At 46.1% G+C, this 12007-nt stretch overlaps 1 protein-coding gene across 1 annotated transcript in view; it reads left to right on the top strand.

Annotated features, from left to right (window-relative positions):
• EXT1 (exostosin glycosyltransferase 1) overlaps window positions 1-12007 on the top strand; it is a 616826-nt gene that overhangs the window by 546290 nt on the left and 58529 nt on the right. The gene's annotated exons all lie outside the window — the stretch shown is intronic.

The following is a 12007-nucleotide window of genomic DNA, read 5'->3' as shown; positions in this document are numbered from 1 at the left end:
GTTGGTGTCGCCTCCTGCCTTGTGGGTGCTCATTTCATTGTTTCATGTTAATCACCACCTCAATTTGCATATGCACGCTTTCTTAATAATGTCACTGGGGTCTGGCAGGCATGGAAACGGACAAACCAGCTCTAGAATTCCCTCTCGCTCGCACCATGCATGGGAGGTTGCCTTGCCGATCGTTTGCTTCTCTAATGAATGCTTTCCGAATGGCATCTGCATCTTTCTTCACAGTAGAATGTCTATTGGCAGCGGTACCCAAAGCGTTTCCTTTCAGAGCGGTGGCCCGCAAACCCCAACCCCAACCCCAACCCTAGGTGACATTACATTGGATATTAATGACGGCTATTATTCGTGCTTAGAAGCTGGAGAAATCCTGCATGAAGCACTATATAAACCTGATATATCAGGTGGATTTGGGAGTAAATCAGAATGCCTTCTCTGTGCGGTCCTTTTATTGAACTGTTGCTGAAAACATCAAGCACACATCGGTACAGCGGTTCTCCACCAATAATTGCTACGTTAAATATTATTCTTTGCAGGCCACAAGCATTGAAACCTTGATAAAAAAATATATATATATCCTGAGTAAGCGTGGTAAATCCATGTTGGCTTGTGAGGGGAAACCTAACTCTTGCCTCTTTCCGGCTGGAATCAGCAGTCACTGTCCCTTTCATTGATTAGTGGTCATCCTTCTGCACACGTGTTAACACACGCTTTTAGCTAGTGCGATAGATCAGTGTGTTAACCAATTGCAGCTGAGATGTGTTTCATCCACAGTACGCTGCTTTGAATTTGAGAAAGGGTGGCTTTGCTTTTCATCCTCCCCTCTGGAGTACATTTGGTGATAGTAACATGTTTGCTGTTGCATAAAAAAATATGTATATCTATGTCTAGGTGTAGTCGTGCAATATTTGTCACGTTTTCTCCAGCGCTGCAGGCTGTACCCCTGTGTGGTGAGCAGAATGCACCAATTAATGCTTGCTTTGTAGGACATTGGAGGCCTAGAATTCATAACCAGGAAATTCTCACTTTACTGTAACGATTAACCCCACCACGTAAAGTGGTGTGCACCCAATTCGTTCGTACAGATTCAACTTTAGTGAGGCCTCCCGCTTATTTCACACCATCCCAAAAAATGCCCTATGTGCCACCAATGAGCTAGGAACCAGATGGTGTATAGTAAGAATATATATATATAATATATATATATATATATTTTTTTTTTTTATTGACTTGACAGCACAACAAAAACCAGAGGGAGCCACATGGCACCAGCGCTAAGTGCAAACAATACGAGTAATAAACAATACATATTGCGTACATGTAGCATATTGATAAAAAGCAATATACAAAGTATAAATACATACACCATAACGGGACACTATTTAAGGGGAACCACCTGGGGAGGTAGAAGAAGTAGACGGTGAGGTCATGGCAGAAATATAGTCTCGGAATCTCGGCCAGATGTCCCTCGGCCTGGAGTGGGAATGCTGCATAGCACTCCAGGACTGCTCAGTGTCGTGAGCCCATGTGACCGATCAGAGCCATTGAGTATAGGTAGGCGCTCTAGGGCGGAGCCAACAGAGTAATATACAGCGAACTGCCAGTAGCATGCAGAGGCCTGCCAGTTTCTTAGCATCACGGGGTAACTGCGGGAGATCATGGAATAAGCAGTGCAGTGCAGTGGGGTGGGAGTGATTGGGTGTTCCAGAATGTCAGACAATGTAGAGCAAATGTCTAGCCAAAATTGGGACAGACGGGGACATAGCCACATCATGTGTATATAGGAGGCCTGATCTGCGCCGCATCTAGGACAAGTGGGGAGGTTGGCGTGAAACATGCAGTGGAGTCTCATGGGTGTATGATGGTACCTGTGTAAAATTTTAAACTGAATGAGTTTAAATTTAATGTTGTAGGAGACCTCGTGGGTACGGGCGCACATCCGAGCCCACCTCTCGTCGGTGATCTCAGCACCAAGGTCCTCCTCCCATCTGCGTCTCAGCTCGGTGAAATGGGGTGCCGCTCTAGTCTGTAATAGGGAATAGAGCCTCAACACCTTACCTCTGAAGGAGAGATGGGAGCAAAGCTCCTCAACTATAGGTTCATCAGTGGGCAAGGCGGGGAAGTCTGAGTATCTGGACTTGAGATCTGCTCTGAGTGAAGAGTACTGTAGCCACACCGAGGGTCGGCGCCTGAGTGAAGGGGGGAGGTCAGACCATGCTATAAAGTTGCCCTGCTCAAAAGCATCGCGTAAGGTCAGGAAGCCGGCAGCGGCCCAGCGAGTGACCCCCGAAAGTGGAATGTGTGGAACATCGGGAAGGAAGTTCCACAGTGGCAGAACCCCATGGAACGGGCGAGGTGTGTTGACCATGGACCAGAGTTTGGTCAACGCCAGGGATGTACAAGCCACCGGATTCTCAGTGTTTAAGGCAGGGGGGATTGGCTGGAGGACCAGGGACCCGATCACTCGGTCACAGACAGCTGGCTTCTCAAGGCGGACATGAGAGGGGGAGGGGGTCAATGGTGTTGAACCAGAATGCAGCAAACTGTGATTGGGCCACCACCCAGTATCTGATAAAATCGGGTGCGCTAAAGCCGCCCAATGCCTTAGGAGCAGTTAGTGTAGTCAATTTGAGCCGGACGGCCCCAGAGTGCAGGAGGAAGGTGTTACATATGGTGTGCAGTGTTTGGAAAAAGGTATCCCCAGGCCACAGAGGCAGATTGGTAAATCGATACAGCAATTGAGGTAATACAATCATTTTAAGTATGCCTATTCTGCCTGCTAGTGAGAGGGGAAGCTTAGTCCAGCTGGAGGTTTTAGCCTCCAGGTTAGTTAGATAAGCGTGATTATTGTCGTCACGTAGTTGTGACGTGTGCCGGGAGACCACCACCCCCAGGTAGGTGAAGCTAGAGGAAGCCCAGTTGAACCCATGTTGGTGGGGGGGGGTCGTGTCGAATCTGTGAGTGGGAATAATGTAGGCTTGGAGCAATTGACCATCAAACCGGATATGTCCCCAAATCGAGCCACGTCTGTCAGTATAGGTAAAAGGTTAATTTCAGGGGATCGGACAAACAGCAGGGTATCGTCCGCATAAAAAGAGACTGTCAGTCTGGCCAGATGTGCGCAACCCTCTGTGCGAGTGTGATTGCCGAATCATGTCGGCAAAGGGCTCCATGGCTATAGCAAAAATTAGTGGGGAGAAGGGGCATCCCTGGCGTGTACCTCTAAATATCTGAAAGGGGGAAGAGCACAGAATAAATCTATATTTAAGATTTGACAAAGAAGATTAGCAACCAAAAGATCAACCACGAATGCTGTGGCACTATACAAAATCACAAATTCAAAGTTCTTGCACCAATTAACTAAAACGGGTTTAAAAGACTTTTAGTTGCGATATGACAGTTACATTGGCAGTCACAATTTACATCAGATTGCTTGCAAATTAACCAATAGGAAACATACCAAACACACAGTAATTGCTTAGTTTGGCACACTACTCCTTTCTCCCAGCAACCCCCACCCTCCAGAAATCAATTAGATATTTATTTTTATTTGCAAGTTTAGTTTAAACAAACTTTTAGCAAAACATAACATTTCCAAACAGATTTACTTTTCCCAGGATCTCCTGTCCGTAGTATCTGCATCCATATCCAAAAGGTCAAGTGTCTAAAAGTCTAAGGTGCTTTCTGCTGTAGTTTTGCATCCAGACAGTTCCTAAAGAATTTAACCATTGCTATTACCAATGAGGTTTTTTCCCCTCTCAGCAGCAAGCGCCACCAATCTTCAGGTGACACATCTCTATAGCTTTCCAAGTATTGCCCAAAATACAGACACCTCCTGAGTCAAGGACGTGAGAGGGTTTCGATCGTAGCTTCATTTTAACAGAATCTGCATGTTTTTTCCCCAGTTTCCGATCTGACTCTGGGGAATCACTTCCCTTGTTCTACATACGTTGTATCTGATCCTCATAATTTGGTATCTGAGGGCCAGCTCTTAACCTTCCTTGGATTAGTCGAGAGGCCCTCTAGCAAACTCTCAACCGACAATGGTAATCTTCTGCAATCTTCTCTGCACTTGACAAGTGCAGCGTTCTCTCCCCTACTAGCTTTTATCTAGTTCATCATCGGTGGGAAGGGGAGTTATCATTCATGAATTTTCCAAAGAGACTTAATGTTTTCCATTGAGCAGACGTCCTCATTGATATCAGACCCAGTTCCTTCCTGACAATCTGTATCGGGAGGGACCTTTTTAGGATCAAAGCTTGGTTAGCTAAAACTGTGGCTTTTTCTCTTAGGACCTCAATGGACTGTGATTTGGCTGTAATTTAAGACATCTGGATCCCTAGATATTTAAAGGAATCTACTGAAACAATTTCCAGTCGATCGAGTCGCCATTTGAACCTCTTCTTTCTGGATTTTGGGCACTTGAAAAAGAGCTTGAAATATACAGAGATAAGTAACACTGACACAAAATGGGAAAAGACAACAGGGAGAGAATCCGATCACAGCTGTCTTCAGCCACTCATCAGTAGTCAACCGCACCAAAAAAGGAGAAGAAATTGTGGCATATTATAAATGTAGGCGAAGATACCCTCACCCTCCTCGCGATCAAGAGGAGAAACATCAGTGACTCACTCGTTCATGCATATATGGTAGAGAACAAACAGATGGAGAACCAGACTACATTAGGGGGATTACCAAATTTATGGGTCACACACTGTGCGTGACATGCTCGATATGCCCCTTCACCCAATGTACCAACTCGATTGACCTAGGATGGCCTACACCATGGGAACAAAGAACCCTTACCAATTGCAATACTACCAATGTCGTTTACCTGATTAAATGCCCATGTGGGAAGAAATACATTGGGATGACGACACTTGCCATAAAGAAGAGAATAAGTGAGCACATATCCAACATCAGGATGAAACGGATGACGGCTCCCTGGTGGAACACTACCTACAAAATCAACATTCTGAAAACGATATAACCTGGACTATCCTGGAAAAGGTACAGATATCCAAAAGAGGAGGTAATTTGGGAGCAATGCTACTAAGAGAACAGCTATGGATTTTCCGATTAAAAAGCCACCTGGAGGAACTAAGATCTGTTGGCAAACATTGGCTACTTTACCAATGGAAAATATGAAATCCCTCAGTATCTGGGAGGTTATATATGGGCTAAATAGCAGATATCCCACCCATTCCATACAACAAGGTGAACATTGATTCATTGTGACCCCAAACAGATTAATAACTTGATAATGTAATTTGTATACATTGGGCCAGGAACAAAAAGATTGGAATAAGCGCCAAGTGGGCAATACCATCTACCCTTTGGCCTTTAGGGAGCGTCCCTATGCCCCCTCTGAAAATGATGCAGGAGAGAATTGAAAACAAATAAGTCTCTGTTGCATTTAACAATAGTATTTCTAAAACCACAACACCCATAAAGCAGTAGTTGGCTCAGAAAAAACAATGATCCGATGTAACACAAGAGTTTGATAATTGGAGAAATATGTCTGTAAAATATGGGGCCAAGGCATATAGATTCACTAATCCTGGATTGCTAACGGATTGCAATAAGAATGAAATTACTTTCCACCCTGTCCATCAAAACCAATCAATACCGGTCTAATGTTAATTTACAGTCTGATTGAACTAAGGGTATTCTAGAAAAAAACTACAATACCCAGAAATCAGTTCGCACAGCGGTGAGCGAGCATGTTATTAAATAACTGCCTAACAACGTGGGAAAGAAAGTGGATCCAATGTCAAGTCACGGTTTGATTGAAGAAAGGCATCCCAGTAAAACCATAACACCCAGGAAGCAGTTCTAACAGTATGAGCGAGAGCGTTGTAAACAACTGTTTCTATCTATGGAGAAAGAGAGTGGAACACTGATCGGGTTGAATTTGAATGGGGAAGTAAAAAACATAATAAACGTTAGGTTATAACGATAGAGGACGCACAATGTGACTTTGCAGTGTCACATGACCCCGAGTCCATATACACTCCCCACCTTCAAGATAGCTGTAGCAACGTGAAAAGCTGAGACGGGATAGAGCGTAGAGGAAACTACAAACAAGGTATGTTGAAAAGTGGCTTATAATATAAGCGCAAAGCTTACAAGATTTATCGTGAGACTCTATAAAATCAGGGGCACAACATATTGACGCAATCTGAGAAATGTGATGCCAAAGTCGTGCATTTACTGGGTGCCACTTTATAAGTTGACTTACTGGAGAAAAACACGCTGAGCTTATTAATAAAAACCTTGAGTAGGGTGGGAGAATGTTAAAACCCACACTCTGCAAAGTTGGAGGGATATGCATACATAAGGGAAATGTAACACAACTGTGATGCTATAATCAGATGGTGACCGGGAGCCTCTTTATGAGGCCACACTCATGTTAGGTGCCAACAAGCTACACATAGTAAATACACAGAGTAGAGAGTTAGAACTCCCAAATTGACACCCTGAAAATTCTCAGAGAAATGAAATATCACAGAGGGAAATATAATAGAAGATGAGAGCAGATTGGTATAAGCCTATACAACATACAAGTACTGAACACAATCTCATACATATTCATGTGTTTTGTCAACTAGTGGTCCACCCATCCACATCTAAAAACTGAGGTGAAAAAACATCTCTGATCTGCATTTACCATTGAATACATTGAACCAAAAGAAACTGGAAAATGGGTAAGCAGAATTTGGTGGCAGTCAGTAATGAAAAATATATGCTTCATATCATCAGGACCAAGATAGAATAAGTTCTTGATCATTCAATCCTAGGATGATCATCTTGAAGAATAGATCAAGTATCTGAAGGATTATACGCACAAAATATAAGAACTAACAGAGAAGAAAGCACAGGTAAGAGTACCTGTATTCCACAATAGTCCAGTGTAGATGCGCAGAAATATTTCAGAGACAAGTACTGATGGTGCCCCCTTTGCATGTATTCCCTTTTAGGGAACCTGGAATTTCAAGATGTCCCATGAAGAGAACAGACGCTCTCCCTCGATCCAAGAAATGGAGAATAAGACATAAAAGAAGATTGTCTTTTTTAATGATTGTGTAACCTGACAAATTAGAGTCAAGAGTTAATGTCCTGAAGAAAGTTGAGAGGACTACTGATTCTGCTGAAACCGGTAGACAAACAATGGGTTCAGGGTGATGACCTGATCCCGGAGACATGCAAAAACAAATAGCAAGCTTGGATTAAAGATATCATTTTAGGACAAGTGACAAATTGCAACACATAGATGAGCAGCAATTTAACATTCAGACTGCTGTTTTATTCTTTTTTGTGAATTGTATTAGCTAATTGATGAGACGCAGAAGATGGAAGCAACATGAATTAAAAGATGAACATTGACTTCCAAAAGTGTGCACTTAATCTTAGGCGATAAAGTATTGAGAGAGGGTATGGTGAGTCTCTCCTCTATCCCCTAACCTAGGTAGACGATACACCAGCGCCCACTAGGGACAGTATATGAACATAGGGATAGAGAGTTTCTCTGTAGGGAAATGTAGTCAGATAGTGGTAACTTAATAATTAGATTCGGTCTATATTGTGATAAACTATTGACTGGTTAAGACAGAACGAGCTAACCCTGCTACTCTAGTTGTAACCTATTACCTTACCTGCCTGCTGACATGGAAAGGCAGCCATGGTGTCTTCTGCGGCTTCATTCATCACCTTCACAAAGGTATCACCAGATAGAAGCCTCGCACTCCGTAGGCTTTTCACTCGGTCTGCCAGCACCCTGGGGTCTCCCAAGTCACCTCTCCCCAGTCTTTTGGTCATTATTTTGGGTGGGAGACGAGACTAGCGGTCCAGCCACTGAAGAAAGTCGGTCGACTGGCAAGTGACTGGACTCGTCGCAGGACTCCGCACAGGTCCTCCGCGCCACCACAGAGCAGATATACTTTTCTTAAAGGCATTACATCTCCAGCATAGACTGAAGCATCAGCCAGGAAATGCACACACTGCACGGCAAAGGTTGGATATGACACCTCTGATGTGAAGTCAAGGTAAAGAAAGTGGGAATACAATAGCAAAATCGTTTTGGGTTTTTTATTTAAAAGGCAAAGTCAAGAAAGTAACTCACTGGGGAAAATAGTTGTGGGCTTTTTATTTGCAAGTAAATAAATGGGAAATTTAGTTTTTCACCCTCTACTATCACTTGAATAGCAGTGTTTTAGGGTTACTTAATTTGGGATTATGGACACCCCCCCCTCGGTACAGAAGACTGATTTCAGAAAGGTAGTCGGCCAAGTACTTTGTCTATACTGGGCATGAAATGTTAGTTTGTAACTCTTGCAACACTCACCCCGTGATTTTCTATATGGGAATTATTGATTTAATTTCAATTAAAGGTGCTACGTATCTACACAGCTTCCCCCTCCCCTCAATTTAATGGAAAGGATTAAGGCAGGATGTTCCCAACACAATTCAATTTAATTTAAATTGATAGGGTAATTTTCTATAGTGGAAATGTATTTAATAAAATGTCCCAAGGGTCTCCCCAGTTCCACCCCTACCTGCTATGCCAGGTGGCGATTAAGGCTGGCAGATTCACCCCACGCTTTTGTTGGCATTCAGATTAATCTACTTACGAGGGCAGCATTGATTATGGGGCATCCAGGGAAACAGCAGGGCTCCTCTGAGGGCAGCACAGAACCGGTCACAGGCTTCAGTCAAGGGTAGTCCACAGCACCCACACTTCCTCTGGCTCCTCAAATTAGCTGGCCCAGCCAGCTTCTAGATTCCCTGTCTCCCTCACAATGTTTAAGGCCCAGCAATAGAGTGGGAAAGTCAAGGGAACAATCAAAAGTCCAAAGAAAGTCAAAAAGATCAGCAAGACAGTCCCTCTCAGATAAAAAACAGAGCTCTTACAGGGCTGGTGGCACTCAATTATGATCATATTTCCCATGCTACGGATTTGCCAGTTCTCTCCCTTCCCACCAAGATGCCCACTGGCTGCTGATAGGACCAGAAGTTGGGAGGTATGGGTTATGGAAGCTGAGGGAGGAGCAAAAATGCATAATTTCAAAATGACTGGTAGCTTTACACTTTTTAGTCCTGAAAAGCTAACTGTGGCAGCAATGCAGAATCAGAAAATTAACAGCACATATATTTTAGTCAGAAAATACTAATTTTTGTTCTGCACGCCCTTCCTGGGCGGAGCCATCGTTTTTCGCGATTGCTCCTGAGCCGAACTAGTCACAAATCTGCCCTTTCCTGATTCCAACCTTAATTCCACAACCTATCATCACAACAACTTTCTATTCCCTTGGAATTATGGGAAGGCTAGAATCATTTTCTCATAACTTAAGTTGTATCCATCCCACAATTCGTTTTTACATGGTCCCGACTGGCTTCCCGATACAACCAGCTGTTACATGCGCAATTCTGAGAAATGGCGTTTAAATTAAACACATTTACACATGACATTTGTATTGCATCCAGGCTTGCTGGCAAGAAATAAACTTTCTTTACAGAAAGCTTGAACAGAAATAAGTCCACTCTTGGTATTATTTACACAGATAGGCCATAGTTACATAAGGTCCTGGTTCTTTATGTTGAAAATAACACTAAAACGACATGGGCCTTTCGAGGGGATTGGGTCCTCTGACGTATTCCATATCTATGACAGTAATCGCCACAGCTGTGCTGCTTCAGAAAATCTTTTGGCGTCTGAGTCCTGCGTCGTCGACGTCGATATGCCGCCCTCGAGGACCTCCTCCGACGGCCGACGTCACTGGATCTTATAAGTAGGACGCACGACGCCCGTAGCCTTGGTTCTGTTTTTTCCGCGAACGTGTTCGCTTCGGGAATCCCGGCGCTCCTCGACTCTTTGGAGTTTGTTTTCTCGGTTCTTTCGAACCTGTTTGGTGTTTGTGAAAGATTTCTTCATGAAGATGTCTACCTCGTCTTCCACATAGCATCCGGGCTTTAAGAAGTGCGGGGACTGTGGGCCCAAGATGTCGGTCACAGACTCGCACGACGCCTGTCTCTGGTGCCTTTTAACACAATTCAAAATGTGTTGGCAAACAGTATTTAATTCATAACTCCCAGGGAAGGCCCATGACATGGATGATTGTGTCGACTGCCAGTCGCTCACGTCGAAAGCCTTGCGGGAGCGCAAGAAGAAGTTATCGGTAGGTAAGGTGTCCAAGCCCCAGAAGTCTAGGTCTGCGGGGCTTTCGACGGACGACTCGAGGGGCGACTCTCTTCGTCGGAAGTCCAGTGGGTCTTGATCCCGCAGTCGGTCTCGCCACTCCTCTGCCTCTTCGAGGCACTCCCGGAAGCGCCGGCATAGGTTGCCTTCCCCGTCCTCATCCGAGGACTCCGCCCGTCGGCTGGTGGCTTACCCCACCAAGCAGGCGACACCAGAGGAATGGGCTTCCTTCGGGAAGAAAATGTTGGCGATTCTTGAATCGCAGGGCACTGGTCCGTCCGCTCCTCCGAGTGGGGTCGGTCGTGATCAGCCGAGAGACACCGCTCGCACGCCTTCGGGCTCAGGTGGTCGTCACGATTCGCAGGAAAGGTCCCGCTGGTCCAAGGGAAATTGTCCTCGAGGCGCTCGAGACTGCGTGAACCTGTGAGGTCTTCGAGGAAGACATCGACGCCTGTGGCGCCGAGGTTGTCGACGGACTCTCTCGAGGCTCTGCCTCCAAGGAAGTCGTCGGCACCCAGGGTGTCAAAGGACACGCTCGGGGCTCCGCCTTCGAGGCCTGTGTCGACGCTGTCAGTGCCGCGTCTGTCGTCCACGCCGATTCTCTCGACGCCGGCACCATTTTACTCGACGCCTTTCGAGGCTGTGATGACGGGGGTGCCCCGTGGCTCGGGGAACCACCTAGAAAGGCTCTGGCCAAGGTCAAGCATGGTTTTGGTTCCAGTTCTGTGCCTTCTTACCGCCATCTGGAGTTCATTTCAGAGGTGGATGAGGGCTCTGATGATGGTATGGTGCCTGACACGGTGCCAGACGAGATTCTCTCGGGCCATAGCCAGTTTGAGGACCTGAGGCAGTCCCTGCATGATGCTAGTGGGCTGGACACCTCTCCGGAGGTGGAGTTTTGTAGGCCTGAGCCTGGCTCTCATGACGATTCTTCGTACCGGCACCTTATGTCAAGGGTCACTGAGTACTTAGGATGGGCTGCTCCCCCAGGGGAGTTTGTTCAGGATGTCCTTACGGATATCCTCGACATTGGTCCACCGACTGACCCAGTACTGCCGTTTCATATGGCTCTAGAGAGGAGGGTGGCGGTGGCTTGGACTGCTCCGGAGAGTCTCCCGGCAGTGAGCAAGTCTTTGCCGCGAAAATATCGCCCAGTCAGTAGTGACCCCTGCTACTTGTCCAAGCACCCTACTCAGGAGAGTTTGGTGGTGCAGGCGGCTACGGCCCCGGCAAAGCAGGCGTCCTACCCTACCATCCCTCCTGATGGGGACGACAAGCGTTTTGACGGCTGGGCGAAGAAAGTGTTTTCTGCAGGGGGTATGGCGCTTCAGGCGGCCAACTCCATATGTGCCTTGTCTTGTTTCACGCACACTCTGTGGAACTGTTTCCTTGGCGGCTGAATATATTCCCGAAGGGGACGAACGGGATGGTTTCCTTGCAATGGTTCAGGATGGCAAGGATGCCATGTGTGAGGCCGTTCAGTGGGGTTTGGACATGGCAGATTGTGTCAGCTGGTCCATGGCGGCGAGCACCGTGATACGCAGGTTTGCGTGGTTGCAGAAGTCGGGCTTTGCTCCTGATGTGCAGGCCCGGCTCCTCAACATGCCCTTTGACGGGCGAACATCTTTTTGGCAGCAAGGCTGACGAGAGCCTTGAGTGGTTGCAGACCTCAAAAGCTACAGTGAAGTCGTTGGGTGCTGCAGTTCGACAAACTCCGCCTTTTCGTCCTAGGGGACAGCAATGGAGGGGAGGTTCCTTTTGTTACTCATCCTTTGGTAAAGCGAGAGGAGCTGCCAGTGAAAGGGG

This window comes from Ambystoma mexicanum, chromosome 5q (assembly GCF_040938575.1).
Source record: "Ambystoma mexicanum isolate Mex_15411 chromosome 5q, UKY_AmexF1_1, whole genome shotgun sequence".
NCBI classification, from domain to species: domain Eukaryota; kingdom Metazoa; phylum Chordata; class Amphibia; order Caudata; family Ambystomatidae; genus Ambystoma; species Ambystoma mexicanum.
This window is presented reverse-complemented; position numbering and strand designations above follow the sequence as displayed.